The sequence below is a fragment of the Strix aluco genome, chromosome 6 (genome assembly GCF_031877795.1).
Source record: "Strix aluco isolate bStrAlu1 chromosome 6, bStrAlu1.hap1, whole genome shotgun sequence".
Taxonomy (NCBI): domain Eukaryota; kingdom Metazoa; phylum Chordata; class Aves; order Strigiformes; family Strigidae; genus Strix; species Strix aluco.
Window position 1 is genome coordinate 293427 of NC_133936.1, and position 15503 is coordinate 308929.

The following is a 15503-nucleotide window of genomic DNA, read 5'->3' on the forward strand; positions in this document are numbered from 1 at the left end:
GTGGGCTTTAGGAGCCCAGCTTCCCGCCTCGGCTGCGGAGACGGTGCTGCTCAACCCCCTCAGACGCTTGCCACCTGCCCGGGCAGCCTAACCATGGGGCAACGTGGCAAAAGGCCGGCAAAAACCCAAAGACCCGAGCCCCGCTTACAGGGAGATCACCCAGCACAAAGCCGGCCAGGGCACAATGCCGGCCAGGGCACCAAGCCGGCCAGGGCACCAAAGGTCCTGGTGACACCCTTGCGCGACCAGAGCCCAGTGACAGGGTGGTCCTGTTGCCCAGAGCGCCCTTCTTTTACCTCCACTTGTTGCCCAGACGTCCTCCGCTCCTCCCCCTGCTCTCTCTTGCCTTTGAAGGTCTTTCCGCATGCGATGTTTGGCTCTTCCTTCTTCTCCACCAGCTCCTGTAATGGCAGAAGGACGCCGTCAGGTCTGAGAGGGACACCGGCCCCCGGACAGAGCTCGCCACAGCACCACCCGAATCCCAGACGCCCTCCCACCCGCAACCCCGTATAACCTAACGCCACCACCACCCCCCGCCTCCCCCAAAAAAAACCTCACCGATCAGCTTTTCTCACCCAATCGACGCTCCGGGGCTGCCACGCGTGCAGTGCCGGCCGGCGCTGGAGCTGGGCTCGGAGTTGGGAACTCTGGACAAAGGGGAGCTGGGCACACAAAAGCGGCGGCCAAGGAAGCTGCGCCCCTGCTTACACAGGGGGCTCGAGCCGCTGCCGGCACTGCAGAGTGCCCGGGCCTGCAGGTCACTCACTGGCCAGCCCCGGACTTACAGGGCAGCCTCTGCTGGCTGCCTACAGCAGCCCGCCCAGCCCTGATTACAGGGCGGCCGAGCGGCTCCTGGGGACAGAGGGCTCCACGGCTCGTGGCACTCGCCCCGAGTACGGGGCGGGCACGCTGGCAGGTCGCCAGCCAGGACAGGCGGCCACCCAGGCAGAGACCCGGGCCCTGAACACAGGCGGGTCGCACGCTGGCCGCGCTACAGCCACGGGGCTTCGCTCTCTCCTTCGAAAGGAGGGGCAAGGAGGGGCAAGCCGGGACTCGCCCTCCGCTCGCGGGCTCAGAGGGGACCGACCCCCTGTTGCTGCACAGAGCCCTTCTTTCCCTCCCGGGAAGTTTAAGCTAAGTACACTGCAGCGATTTCAACAGGGGCCTAAACGAGAAGCTCATTCGCTCGCTCACTCACACCCACAGACACAGACACAGACACAGGCAGGCACACACACAGACAGACAGACGCGCACACACACACACACACACAGACAGGGACAAACAAAACTTCCCGGAAGAGAGAGCGAGCTCTGTGCAGCCAGAGTCTGGGGAGCCATCCCTTCCCACGAGCAGGAGAGCAGAGCCCCAGACCTGCCCCGCAGGACGCACGCAGGCCGCAGGGACTCAACGTGCCGCGGGGCTTCACGGGGTGGCCAAGGGACAAATGCCGTGACACGCCCCGACTCCAGGGGGTCACGCTGGCCAGGCCGCCAGCAGCCAGAAAGCCGCCGGGGCCGGGGAAACGGCCCTCCCCTGCTTACAGGGCGGGCGTGGGGTCCGGAGAGCCCCATTTCCCCCTCGGCGCGGAGACAGCGCCGCTCACTGTCCTGACAGGGCCGCCCTTCTCTCCGGGCAGCCAAACCGTGGGGCAAGGTGGCAAAAGACCAGAGACCCGAGCCCTGCTCACAGGGAGGTCACCCAGCGCAGCGCCGGCCAGGACACCAGAAGTGCCGGCAACGGTCTCGTGCGACCGCAGCCCCGGTAACAGGGAGGTCCCCTTTGTCCAGAGCTCCCTTCTCTCGCCCCGCTCCTCTCTTCAGCCCGCCGCTGCTCACGATGCCTCGTCTTTCTTCTCCAAGAGGAACTGCTTGGAAGGAGAGTGCAGTCAGGCGCCAGCTCCCCCACCCGGAGGGTGGAGCAGAGGCCCCAGCCCTGCTTCCAGGGCGCTGGCCCAGCTCAAAGCACTGCCAGGCCTGCCCGGGCCGGACCTGGGCCCGGCTCGCAGGCACCGTTGCCTCCCAGCCTCCTGCCTTCCCCCGTGCCTCTCTTCCTCCCAAGCTGCTCCTGGGGCTGACAGCACACAGAAAGAGGGCTAGGGCAGGGCACGCCCAGCCCTGCACGTCTCAGCCCCACGCCTCTGAAAGGCCGGGGCCAGAGACACCGGCCTGCTCGCAGGGGAGGGTCCCTTGTCCCTCCCAGCACCTCCCCTTAAGCACAGGGGATGCTCACGGCCTTCCTTACAGGGGGTTCTCCCTTGGCTCGGCCCGCTCAACGAGCCCCGTGCACTTCAAGGCTCCCATCTACGCCCGAGTTATGGGCTGGCCGTCCTGACTGCAGCTCACCACCACGGTGGGCTTTAGGAGCCCAGCTTCCCGCCTCGGCTGCGGAGACGGTGCTGCTCAACCCCCTCAGACGCTTGCCACCTGCCCGGGCAGCCTAACCATGGGGCAACGTGGCAAAAGGCCGGCAAAAACCCAAAGACCCGAGCCCCGCTTACAGGGAGATCACCCAGCACAAAGCCGGCCAGGGCACAATGCCGGCCAGGGCACCAAGCCGGCCAGGGCACCAAAGGTCCTGGTGACACCCTTGCGCGACCAGAGCCCAGTGACAGGGTGGTCCTGTTGCCCAGAGCGCCCTTCTTTTACCTCCACTTGTTGCCCAGACGTCCTCCGCTCCTCCCCCTGCTCTCTCTTGCCTTTGAAGGTCTTTCCGCATGCGATGTTTGGCTCTTCCTTCTTCTCCACCAGCTCCTGTAATGGCAGAAGGACGCCGTCAGGTCTGAGAGGGACACCGGCCCCCGGACAGAGCTCGCCACAGCACCACCCGAATCCCAGACGCCCTCCCACCCGCAACCCCGTATAACCTAACGCCACCACCACCCCCCGCCTCCCCCAAAAAAAACCTCACCGATCAGCTTTTCTCACCCAATCGACGCTCCGGGGCTGCCACGCGTGCAGTGCCGGCCGGCGCTGGAGCTGGGCTCGGAGTTGGGAACTCTGGACAAAGGGGAGCTGGGCACACAAAAGCGGCGGCCAAGGAAGCTGCGCCCCTGCTTACACAGGGGGCTCGAGCCGCTGCCGGCACTGCAGAGTGCCCGGGCCTGCAGGTCACTCACTGGCCAGCCCCGGACTTACAGGGCAGCCTCTGCTGGCTGCCTACAGCAGCCCGCCCAGCCCTGATTACAGGGCGGCCGAGCGGCTCCTGGGGACAGAGGGCTCCACGGCTCGTGGCACTCGCCCCGAGTACGGGGCGGGCACGCTGGCAGGTCGCCAGCCAGGACAGGCGGCCACCCAGGCAGAGACCCGGGCCCTGAACACAGGCGGGTCGCACGCTGGCCGCGCTACAGCCACGGGGCTTCGCTCTCTCCTTCGAAAGGAGGGGCAAGGAGGGGCAAGCCGGGACTCGCCCTCCGCTCGCGGGCTCAGAGGGGACCGACCCCCTGTTGCTGCACAGAGCCCTTCTTTCCCTCCCGGGAAGTTTAAGCTAAGTACACTGCAGCGATTTCAACAGGGGCCTAAACGAGAAGCTCATTCGCTCGCTCACTCACACCCACAGACACAGACACAGACACAGGCAGGCACACACACAGACAGACAGACGCGCACACACACACACACACACAGACAGGGACAAACAAAACTTCCCGGAAGAGAGAGCGAGCTCTGTGCAGCCAGAGTCTGGGGAGCCATCCCTTCCCACGAGCAGGAGAGCAGAGCCCCAGACCTGCCCCGCAGGACGCACGCAGGCCGCAGGGACTCAACGTGCCGCGGGGCTTCACGGGGTGGCCAAGGGACAAATGCCGTGACACGCCCCGACTCCAGGGGGTCACGCTGGCCAGGCCGCCAGCAGCCAGAAAGCCGCCGGGGCCGGGGAAACGGCCCTCCCCTGCTTACAGGGCGGGCGTGGGGTCCGGAGAGCCCCATTTCCCCCTCGGCGCGGAGACAGCGCCGCTCACTGTCCTGACAGGGCCGCCCTTCTCTCCGGGCAGCCAAACCGTGGGGCAAGGTGGCAAAAGACCAGAGACCCGAGCCCTGCTCACAGGGAGGTCACCCAGCGCAGCGCCGGCCAGGACACCAGAAGTGCCGGCAACGGTCTCGTGCGACCGCAGCCCCGGTAACAGGGAGGTCCCCTTTGTCCAGAGCTCCCTTCTCTCGCCCCGCTCCTCTCTTCAGCCCGCCGCTGCTCACGATGCCTCGTCTTTCTTCTCCAAGAGGAACTGCTTGGAAGGAGAGTGCAGTCAGGCGCCAGCTCCCCCACCCGGAGGGTGGAGCAGAGGCCCCAGCCCTGCTTCCAGGGCGCTGGCCCAGCTCAAAGCACTGCCAGGCCTGCCCGGGCCGGACCTGGGCCCGGCTCGCAGGCACCGTTGCCTCCCAGCCTCCTGCCTTCCCCCGTGCCTCTCTTCCTCCCAAGCTGCTCCTGGGGCTGACAGCACACAGAAAGAGGGCTAGGGCAGGGCACGCCCAGCCCTGCACGTCTCAGCCCCACGCCTCTGAAAGGCCGGGGCCAGAGACACCGGCCTGCTCGCAGGGGAGGGTCCCTTGTCCCTCCCAGCACCTCCCCTTAAGCACAGGGGATGCTCACGGCCTTCCTTACAGGGGGTTCTCCCTTGGCTCGGCCCGCTCAACGAGCCCCATGCACTTCAAGGCTCCCATCTACGCCCGAGTTATGGGCTGGCCGTCCTGACTGCAGCTCACCACCACGGTGGGCTTTAGGAGCCCAGCTTCCCGCCTCGGCTGCGGAGACGGTGCTGCTCAACCCCCTCAGACGCTTGCCACCTGCCCGGGCAGCCTAACCATGGGGCAACGTGGCAAAAGGCCGGCAAAAACCCAAAGACCCGAGCCCCGCTTACAGGGAGATCACCCAGCACAAAGCCGGCCAGGGCACAATGCCGGCCAGGGCACCAAGCCGGCCAGGGCACCAAAGGTCCTGGTGACACCCTTGCGCGACCAGAGCCCAGTGACAGGGTGGTCCTGTTGCCCAGAGCGCCCTTCTTTTACCTCCACTTGTTGCCCAGACGTCCTCCGCTCCTCCCCCTGCTCTCTCTTGCCTTTGAAGGTCTTTCCGCATGCGATGTTTGGCTCTTCCTTCTTCTCCACCAGCTCCTGTAATGGCAGAAGGACGCCGTCAGGTCTGAGAGGGACACCGGCCCCCGGACAGAGCTCGCCACAGCACCACCCGAATCCCAGACGCCCTCCCACCCGCAACCCCGTATAACCTAACGCCACCACCACCCCCCGCCTCCCCCAAAAAAAACCTCACCGATCAGCTTTTCTCACCCAATCGACGCTCCGGGGCTGCCACGCGTGCAGTGCCGGCCGGCGCTGGAGCTGGGCTCGGAGTTGGGAACTCTGGACAAAGGGGAGCTGGGCACACAAAAGCGGCGGCCAAGGAAGCTGCGCCCCTGCTTACACAGGGGGCTCGAGCCGCTGCCGGCACTGCAGAGTGCCCGGGCCTGCAGGTCACTCACTGGCCAGCCCCGGACTTACAGGGCAGCCTCTGCTGGCTGCCTACAGCAGCCCGCCCAGCCCTGATTACAGGGCGGCCGAGCGGCTCCTGGGGACAGAGGGCTCCACGGCTCGTGGCACTCGCCCCGAGTACGGGGCGGGCACGCTGGCAGGTCGCCAGCCAGGACAGGCGGCCACCCAGGCAGAGACCCGGGCCCTGAACACAGGCGGGTCGCACGCTGGCCGCGCTACAGCCACGGGGCTTCGCTCTCTCCTTCGAAAGGAGGGGCAAGGAGGGGCAAGCCGGGACTCGCCCTCCGCTCGCGGGCTCAGAGGGGACCGACCCCCTGTTGCTGCACAGAGCCCTTCTTTCCCTCCCGGGAAGTTTAAGCTAAGTACACTGCAGCGATTTCAACAGGGGCCTAAACGAGAAGCTCATTCGCTCGCTCACTCACACCCACAGACACAGACACAGACACAGGCAGGCACACACACAGACAGACAGACGCGCACACACACACACACACAGACAGGGACAAACAAAACTTCCCGGAAGAGAGAGCGAGCTCTGTGCAGCCAGAGTCTGGGGAGCCATCCCTTCCCACGAGCAGGAGAGCAGAGCCCCAGACCTGCCCCGCAGGACGCACGCAGGCCGCAGGGACTCAACGTGCCGCGGGGCTTCACGGGGTGGCCAAGGGACAAATGCCGTGACACGCCCCGACTCCAGGGGGTCACGCTGGCCAGGCCGCCAGCAGCCAGAAAGCCGCCGGGGCCGGGGAAACGGCCCTCCCCTGCTTACAGGGCGGGCGTGGGGTCCGGAGAGCCCCATTTCCCCCTCGGCGCGGAGACAGCGCCGCTCACTGTCCTGACAGGGCCGCCCTTCTCTCCGGGCAGCCAAACCGTGGGGCAAGGTGGCAAAAGACCAGAGACCCGAGCCCTGCTCACAGGGAGGTCACCCAGCGCAGCGCCGGCCAGGACACCAGAAGTGCCGGCAACGGTCTCGTGCGACCGCAGCCCCGGTAACAGGGAGGTCCCCTTTGTCCAGAGCTCCCTTCTCTCGCCCCGCTCCTCTCTTCAGCCCGCCGCTGCTCACGATGCCTCGTCTTTCTTCTCCAAGAGGAACTGCTTGGAAGGAGAGTGCAGTCAGGCGCCAGCTCCCCCACCCGGAGGGTGGAGCAGAGGCCCCAGCCCTGCTTCCAGGGCGCTGGCCCAGCTCAAAGCACTGCCAGGCCTGCCCGGGCCGGACCTGGGCCCGGCTCGCAGGCACCGTTGCCTCCCAGCCTCCTGCCTTCCCCCGTGCCTCTCTTCCTCCCAAGCTGCTCCTGGGGCTGACAGCACACAGAAAGAGGGCTAGGGCAGGGCACGCCCAGCCCTGCACGTCTCAGCCCCACGCCTCTGAAAGGCCGGGGCCAGAGACACCGGCCTGCTCGCAGGGGAGGGTCCCTTGTCCCTCCCAGCACCTCCCCTTAAGCACAGGGGATGCTCACGGCCTTCCTTACAGGGGGTTCTCCCTTGGCTCGGCCCGCTCAACGAGCCCCATGCACTTCAAGGCTCCCATCTACGCCCGAGTTATGGGCTGGCCGTCCTGACTGCAGCTCACCACCACGGTGGGCTTTAGGAGCCCAGCTTCCCGCCTCGGCTGTGGAGACGGTGCTGCTCAACCCCCTCAGACGCTTGCCACCTGCCCGGGCAGCCTAACCATGGGGCAACGTGGCAAAAGGCCGGCAAAAACCCAAAGACCCGAGCCCCGCTTACAGGGAGATCACCCAGCACAAAGCCGGCCAGGGCACAATGCCGGCCAGGGCACCAAGCCGGCCAGGGCACCAAAGGTCCTGGTGACACCCTTGCGCGACCAGAGCCCAGTGACAGGGTGGTCCTGTTGCCCAGAGCGCCCTTCTTTTACCTCCACTTGTTGCCCAGACGTCCTCCGCTCCTCCCCCTGCTCTCTCTTGCCTTTGAAGGTCTTTCCGCATGCGATGTTTGGCTCTTCCTTCTTCTCCACCAGCTCCTGTAATGGCAGAAGGACGCCGTCAGGTCTGAGAGGGACACCGGCCCCCGGACAGAGCTCGCCACAGCACCACCCGAATCCCAGACGCCCTCCCACCCGCAACCCCGTATAACCTAACGCCACCACCACCCCCCGCCTCCCCCAAAAAAAACCTCACCGATCAGCTTTTCTCACCCAATCGACGCTCCGGGGCTGCCACGCGTGCAGTGCCGGCCGGCGCTGGAGCTGGGCTCGGAGTTGGGAACTCTGGACAAAGGGGAGCTGGGCACACAAAAGCGGCGGCCAAGGAAGCTGCGCCCCTGCTTACACAGGGGGCTCGAGCCGCTGCCGGCACTGCAGAGTGCCCGGGCCTGCAGGTCACTCACTGGCCAGCCCCGGACTTACAGGGCAGCCTCTGCTGGCTGCCTACAGCAGCCCGCCCAGCCCTGATTACAGGGCGGCCGAGCGGCTCCTGGGGACAGAGGGCTCCACGGCTCGTGGCACTCGCCCCGAGTACGGGGCGGGCACGCTGGCAGGTCGCCAGCCAGGACAGGCGGCCACCCAGGCAGAGACCCGGGCCCTGAACACAGGCGGGTCGCACGCTGGCCGCGCTACAGCCACGGGGCTTCGCTCTCTCCTTCGAAAGGAGGGGCAAGGAGGGGCAAGCCGGGACTCGCCCTCCGCTCGCGGGCTCAGAGGGGACCGACCCCCTGTTGCTGCACAGAGCCCTTCTTTCCCTCCCGGGAAGTTTAAGCTAAGTACACTGCAGCGATTTCAACAGGGGCCTAAACGAGAAGCTCATTCGCTCGCTCACTCACACCCACAGACACAGACACAGACACAGGCAGGCACACACACAGACAGACAGACGCGCACACACACACACACACAGACAGGGACAAACAAAACTTCCCGGAAGAGAGAGCGAGCTCTGTGCAGCCAGAGTCTGGGGAGCCATCCCTTCCCACGAGCAGGAGAGCAGAGCCCCAGACCTGCCCCCCACGACGCACGCAGGCCACAGCGACTCAACGTGCCACGGGGCTTCACGGGTGGCCAAGGGACAAATGCCGTGACACGCCCCGACTCCAGGGGGTCACGCTGGCCAGGCCGCCAGCAGCCAGAAAGCCGCCGGGGCCGGGGAAACGGCCCTCCCCTGCTTACAGGGCGGGCGTGGGGTCCGGAGAGCCCCATTTCCCCCTCGGCGCGGAGACAGCGCCGCTCACTCTCCTGACAGGGCCGCCCTTCTCTCCGGGCAGCCAAACCGTGGGGCAAGGTGACAAAAGACCAGAGACCCGAGCCCTGCTTACAGGGAGGTCACCTAGCGCAGCGCCGGCCAGGGCACCAGAAGTGCCGGCAACGGTCTCGTGCGACCGCAGCCCCGGTAACAGGGAGGTCCCCTTTGTCCAGAGCTTCCTTCTCTCGCCCCGCTCCTCTCTTCAGCCCGCCGCTCCTCACGATGCCTCGTCTTTCTTCTCCAAGAGGAACTGCTTGGAAGGAGAGTACGGTCAGATGCCAGCTTCTCCACAGGGAGGACAGAGGGAAGTCAGCCTCCCCTGCCCATACCCCAACACCCCACCCCCGAGAAAACCTCACAGATCAGCTTGTCTCACCCAGTTGATGCTTCAATGCTCCCTGCAGGGACGACTGCGACGGCCGCTCATCTGCTCCGGGCTCCTGGCTGCATCCAGGGGGGCCTTGGACCCTCCTCAGCCCCTGCGACGACGGTGCTCGCCCCCCCAAGCGGGTCCAGTCCACCCCCCGCCCGCCCCGCGGCGACGGTGCTCCCCACCGCTCCCGCCTCAGACGGCGATGTCGCTGCTCCCCCGTCCAAGACTGCGACCCCACCGCGTCGGACGGCGACGGCGCTCTTCCCCCCACCCCTCCCCCCTCCGGCGGCGACGGCGCTGCCCTCCCCCGCCCCCGGCGGCGGCTTCCCCCCACCCCAGGCGGCGACGGTACTCCCCCCCACAGACGGCTCCACACCACCCCCCGCCCGCCCCGCGGTGACGGCGCTCCCCCCCCGCCCCAGACAGGTCCCACTACCCTTCCCCTCAGGTGGCCGCTCCGCCCCTCACAGCGGCGCTTTGCCCGGAGCGCCCTTCTCTTTCCTGCACTTGTTGCTCAGACTTCCTCTGCTCCACCTGCCGCTCTCTCTTGTCTTGCGGGTCCTTCTGCACGCGATGTTTGTCTCTTCTTTCTGCTCCACCACCAGCTGTTGCAAGGGCAAGAAGACGCCGTCGGGTCTGAGAGGGTCGCCGGCCCCCAGACAGAGCTCGCCACAGCACCACCCGAATCTCAGCGCCTCCCCTCCCCCGCCCCGCCCCGCCCCGCCCCGCCAAAAACTCACAGATCGGCTTTACTCACCCAGTTGCTGCTCCAGTGCTTCCCGCAGAGACGACTGCGACCGCCACTCCTCTGCTCGGACTCCTGGCCGCGTCTGGCGGGGCTGGACCCGCCCCCTTCCCCTCAGGCGGCCGCCCCGCCCCTCACAGCAGCGCGCGACTTTCCCGCCCTTCCCCTTCCCACAGGCGGGTCCCGCCCCCTTCCCCTCAGGCGGCCGCTGCGCCCCCACATGGACTTTCCCGCCCTCACAGTCTATTACCTGGGCTACAGTACTTGATCTTGTCCAGAGAGTGGCGGTGTGGTTGCCTCTTCCCTCTCTGCCTATAAGCAGCGGATGCCATAATCCAATTATAACTGAAGGCAAGTTTGTGTTTTATTAGCTGCTATTAAAAAAAAAAATATTTTAGGGAAGTATACACACAGGTATACTTTTGTAACTGAGTGATCTGTTTAACCATCCTCCAAACCTTAATATACAATACTATTAGAAGTAGTAAACATATTAAAGCTGGAATTAGGAAAATCAGACCGAGTCCTGTTGGTGGTGGTGACCATCCAGATAAGTTTTCCCACCATCGATGTTCTTCAAGGAAAGAAAAGAGAACTGTCTCGGGGCGGGGGGGGGGGGGGGGGGAAGGCTGAACAGGTTACCCCTTAGGATGCAGGATAAATCCATCTCGTACTGAGTTTCTTTTACTCCATTGTTGTCACTAGCATCCCATGCTAGAGGTAGGGGGGGTGCATCTAAAATTGGTGAACGTTTAAATGGCTGCTGTAATGCTCGTGGGTCAAGTATTAATAGGCATTTGTAATTTAGATATGTTTTTAATTCGAGTATCAGAGTTTTAATCGCTTCTTCATGTTCTGAATGCCAGCTCCACCGTTTTCCTTTTTGTAAAAGCGAATACAGTGGACAGGCAATGGAGAATCCAGGTACCTGTTTTCTCCAATATCCTAAAGTACCCATTACAAAGCTGTTGTAATTTTTTTTCTAGATTGGGGCATTTCTGATTGTTTCTACCCCCCTCTGGGAGTCTGGTAAAGGTATGCTGGCTACCCTCCCATGTAAATGCAAATTTTTGTTTTGCCTTCTTCCCCTAAGGGAGAAACCATGTCTTTGACATGTAGCACTGCCAGCCAAGGACGTGCAGGGACTTGCAGCCTAGTCGTTAAGGCTGCATTGTTGGGGTCTGCCGCTGACAATGGGGCTCTATTTAAGCACTTAAATGCCCATAATGGCCTGTTCAACGCCACCTCCCCCTCTGGTTTACTGACTGGCCAAACAGGAAAATTGTGGGGGGGGGGGGCGAGTTCTGGAAGTAATCTGTCGTTTTTCTAAATCTGCAATAGAAAGCTGCTTAGCAACTTATTTACTTACTTCTAGCAAGCTAACAGAGGCAGAACGGCTGCAGATTGTGCCGGGGCCGTTTAGCTCTTTCTCTTTGGCAGAGTTACGTCCCAGAGGTCGGCAGACGGGTCTGCGGGCACAGCGTGAGCACTGCTGCTTACAGAGAAACAGGCACTAGAAAGCAGCAGTGAAGAACGAGGATGGCCCGTCGGGATGGTGGCAGTAACAAGGAGAGACTAAAGCATCAGCCGGGCAGGGCTGGCAACTCACCTCATGTCATGGTTTGAGCCCAGCTGGACACTGAGCACCACACAACCGCTCACTCACACCCCCCACCAGCGGGACGGGGAAAGAACGGGAAGGGGAACGTGAGAAAACTCATGGGTTGAGATACAAATAGTTTAATAAAAGAAAAAACCACCACACACCCACCTTTTGTGGGGGAAAAAACCTCATGCGGGGCGGGGGGGAACCTGGGGCAGACACGGCAGCGGGGTCTGCGTGTGGGTAGAAACGCGCGTGGGGGGACGCGGGTGGGGATGACCCGCACCAGGGAGTCCACCTGGGATAACCCGCAGCAGATCATTCACCTGGGACAACCCCAACAGATGATCCACTCTGGAGAACTGACCCTCACCGGATAATCCACACCAGAGAACCCCCAGCAATGCCCCTCAAACAGCCACCGTCTCACCCCAGATTTTCCCCAAATTGGGTCTGGGTTTTTTTTTAGTTTTTCTGTAATACAAAAATTGGGTTTTTTGCTTTCCCAAAATATTCCATTTTATTTTTTTTCAGCACTTCTCCACAACATCAAAATTGTTGATTTTTGGTTTTGTGCATGAAAATGGTGGGTTTTCTGCTTTTCAGCTGCACCACTCCAGGCAGGTTTGGCTTTCCCAGGAGCCCCAAACTGAAGTTTTTTTTCAAAAAAAACCCTGGGTTTTTTTCCTCCCGTTGCAGACCCAGAATCAGGGTGCTTGGGGTATTTTTGTGACTTGGCAGTGACACAGGGCTGGCCCCACGGCCAGGGGGTTAATGGCTGCCAGGCAAACCTGGCCCAGGGGGACCTGTCGAGCATCAGAAGATGCTGACAACAACACACCTGAAAAACAAAAACCCCAAATCCTATTCCAGCATCTTGAAAAACTAACACAGAAGAAAGTTCTGTCAGAAGAAGGGACGGAATAGCAGTGGAGCTCAGGGAGGACTCTGCGTGAACAGGTCAGCTCCACATACAACACACCCTGGCAAGGCCGGAGCGATTTCAACTCCTCAAATCACCAGCAAGGCCGATCGATACGATCCCGAGCACATCGTGCCCATAAAAACAAACGCTCTTGCTGGTGTCGGAATGTCTCATCCCGTCCTTACAGCAGGGCTGCAGGGAGGGAACCCTGCGAGGCTGCAGGACGAGGTCGTACCGTCATCACAACCTACGGCTGACGGATCCGCCGCGGCCATTGCGCTGTTGCTGCTGCTGCTGCACATCCTGCTTGCTGGGTCAATAAAATCAGAAGTGAAGTGTAAAACTTTAAAGGGTAAAACAAAGAATAAAGAATAAAGCTCAGTCCTTCACTCTTTAGTGTAAAGGTGGGCATATGCTTATAGAAGCGTTTTTATTAGATGTGTAAGTATTTGATTTTCCTTTTGCATTCCCTGAACTCGCCCAGCTGTGAGCTGATACCATTAGACTGTCTATCTCCAAAATACACCCGGAAAACTTGACGAGGGGGGGGGGTTTGGTGTGTTCCATAATTAGCAGGGACGTCTGGCCAGCTGCACCGCCCAAGAGTACTACTGCCAAATACATCATCTCTGAAGATCCACTCTGATGGAGAGTTCATAAAATAAAACTTCCTTGAGAAAGGTTTCCATTTTGTAAAGTCTCTTTCTAACTGAAGTCAAGATTAGACACTGTAGGGCAGCGGTCCCTCATCCCTCAACTTTCAGAGAGCCAGGGGTCTGAATCCATCCTCAACAAAAACCACATCAGCTAACCGGGACATTCCTGCAGCTGCCAGGTTCCTCTTCATCAACTGCAAAAAAACCAACAGTGCCAGCAGTCAGCATCACGTCAGCTGACACACCTCTGTCACAACACCCTCCACCTCAACAGCCACGGGGCTTTCCGCTCAGCTGCTCTGTGCAGGGTCCAGTGTCGGACGCTGCGGCCAGCGTGGCCCGTGGCACCTACGATACCAAAAGACAGAGAGCTACCACTGTGCTTGCGAGAAATCACCAGCCCCGTGCTCCTGCTCTCTACTACCCAGCTCACCTCAAACGCTCGTCCGATTCCAAAGGCAGCGTGCCCGGCTCCTGCAAAACCAAAGAGAAATGCTTCATCGAGCTGCCACGTGATTCTCTGCACAGAAACCCTGACCCAGCCGACAACTGCCTCGCTGTCCTGGACTGCTCAGCGGCACGCGGCTTCGCCCCTCCCAGCCTACATGTGGCACCTGCAAAAACCAAAGCGAGAGGCACAAGCTGAACCTGCAGCCTGCCCACACCGACTGCCATCTCCTGCCCCATTACCTTGGCCGCTCACCCACCCTGCCTCTGACATTTACCGGTCACCCACGTCGAGGCCTGGGTACCACCTGTAAGACACAGACAACAGGAGATGCTTCTAGCTTCACCAACAGTACGACACATGAAAATCAACTGCTACTTCAGCCCACGCGTCTCACCTTGCCCGAGTCACCTCCGGTGCCGATATCCTGCTTTGCACCTTCAAAACAAAAAAAACCCCAAACCGATAAGCCAGTCATGTAGCAACCAGTCACGTCTTCTCCTCCGACACCACATGCTGACCCACCTTCTTACAGTGCCCTGATCGCTGCCTCTGTCACTCTTTGGTGCATATATTGTCCCTCTGGATCTGAAAAAAATTTTTAAGCAGGTCACCTGGATGCTGAGTGACAGCTTAACAATTCCAGAGTTCTTGACTCCATGTAGGAACACTGTCTAGGGTCTCATTACAGCCTGCCATTAAAAAAGCACATAAACACAAAACAGCATTAAGCCCTACACACACGAGCCTTAACACCTTTGAGATTCCATCTGTTCAACTACCACTCCCGCAGCCTCTCCCAGATAGCTCCTGTCATCCTCGTGACATCCTTGCCTGCTGCTGAGGGCTGCTTGCTCTGAGGGGGCTGTACCTAAACAGTCCAGGCAAATCAACATTAACGACAGACTCTTAGTGCTATTCTTCCCCTGACCGATATCGCTTTGCCCCCAGGCAGGGCAGTTCCAACCCACATACGTGTGCAGGCTGACACGCCAGAGAGTAAGAGAAGAGTGCTCTGAACAGCGCCGAAAACCAAAATCCAAAGGGAGCTGAAGTGCCACAAGAGCGCGGTGGAGTACGCAAAAGGACTCAGAAGACACTGTTATACAGATTAGAGGAGTTAGGAGGGAGCACAGTAAGAAAACAAGCCTTGCAGACACAGCGAGGGCCCTGGAGTCTCAGGAGGGCATCTGGGCAAACTACAGATGACTGAGAGAACAACCAAACGGAGACAGCCTCGATGGCAGAGAGAAAGAAAAAGGAGCGCTGCACAGCAAAGAAAGGAGGGAGGCTCTGACAGAATGAGAGAGAGAGAAAAGGCGATCGAGTGCCTGAAGGTGCTGTGGAGATCGAGGGAGGTCTCAGCAGGCACTGCGACTGTGAGGAGAGGGATCGTGGGGGCGGGGCTGATGGATAAACGAAGGCTGAGGGACAACCAGGAGGAACTCGGGTGATCACCTGAGCAGAGTACAGATGGTCTTGGGTGGCTGGGAACTAAACACGGGAATCCTGGCTAGCACAGAGGAACAAATGAGTTCGTGTGCGGCTCAAAGACGGCCCCACCTAAAGTAAAATTAACTAAGTGCCACCATGATTGAATTCTTCTTTCAAATTCTGTTGCATTATCCCATGTTACCTTTCAGAATTCTCTTGGCAGGATTCTGTCCTCACCTTCCCTGATGATTGCAGCTGCTGTTGATTGTATCCATAACTGAGCTTGGAGACAACTAAGGGCTGTAGAAACGTTAGTCTGAATTGTGTCTAATGCATCTACGATTATCTTATCTTTTTCATTTAGGTTCTCCCATTGTGGAAATGCGTTTGCCATAAGCCACTGATTATTGCCCAAAGTTAGGAGGGAGGATTTTAGAGGATATTGTATTTTGTTCAGGTCACTGGCTAATGTAGTGAGTTTGTTCATTACTATTTCCGAATCAATACTATTTCAAACTCCCAATCCTGTCTCTAGAGGACCAATTAGGTCTCTTTTTGTTCGCCCCGTATGAAGTGTTCGTCTTTGCATCCAGGTTGTCCATCCTTCGTAAGAGGTCTTTAAGATGAACAGGCTGGCTGGATCTCTGAAAT

At 60.6% G+C, this 15503-nt stretch overlaps 1 long non-coding RNA gene across 3 annotated transcripts; it reads right to left on the reverse strand.

Moving 5' to 3' along the window:
• Positions 1 to 12706: 12706 nt before the first annotated feature.
• Positions 12707 to 14304, reverse strand: LOC141925020 (uncharacterized). 3 transcript variants are annotated; one of them, XR_012623734.1, is made up of 5 exons: positions 13944 to 14304; positions 13816 to 13856; positions 13674 to 13725; positions 13404 to 13584; positions 12707 to 13164 (listed from the first exon to the last, which is right to left on the reverse strand). It is a non-coding gene; the product is annotated as an uncharacterized LOC141925020 (long non-coding RNA). The 3 variants fall into 3 exon arrangements; XR_012623733.1 differs by having other exon boundaries at positions 13678 to 13725; positions 13944 to 14303; XR_012623732.1 differs by having other exon boundaries at positions 13404 to 13444; positions 13696 to 13725; positions 13944 to 14299.
• Between the last annotated feature and the right edge of the window lie 1199 nt (positions 14305 to 15503).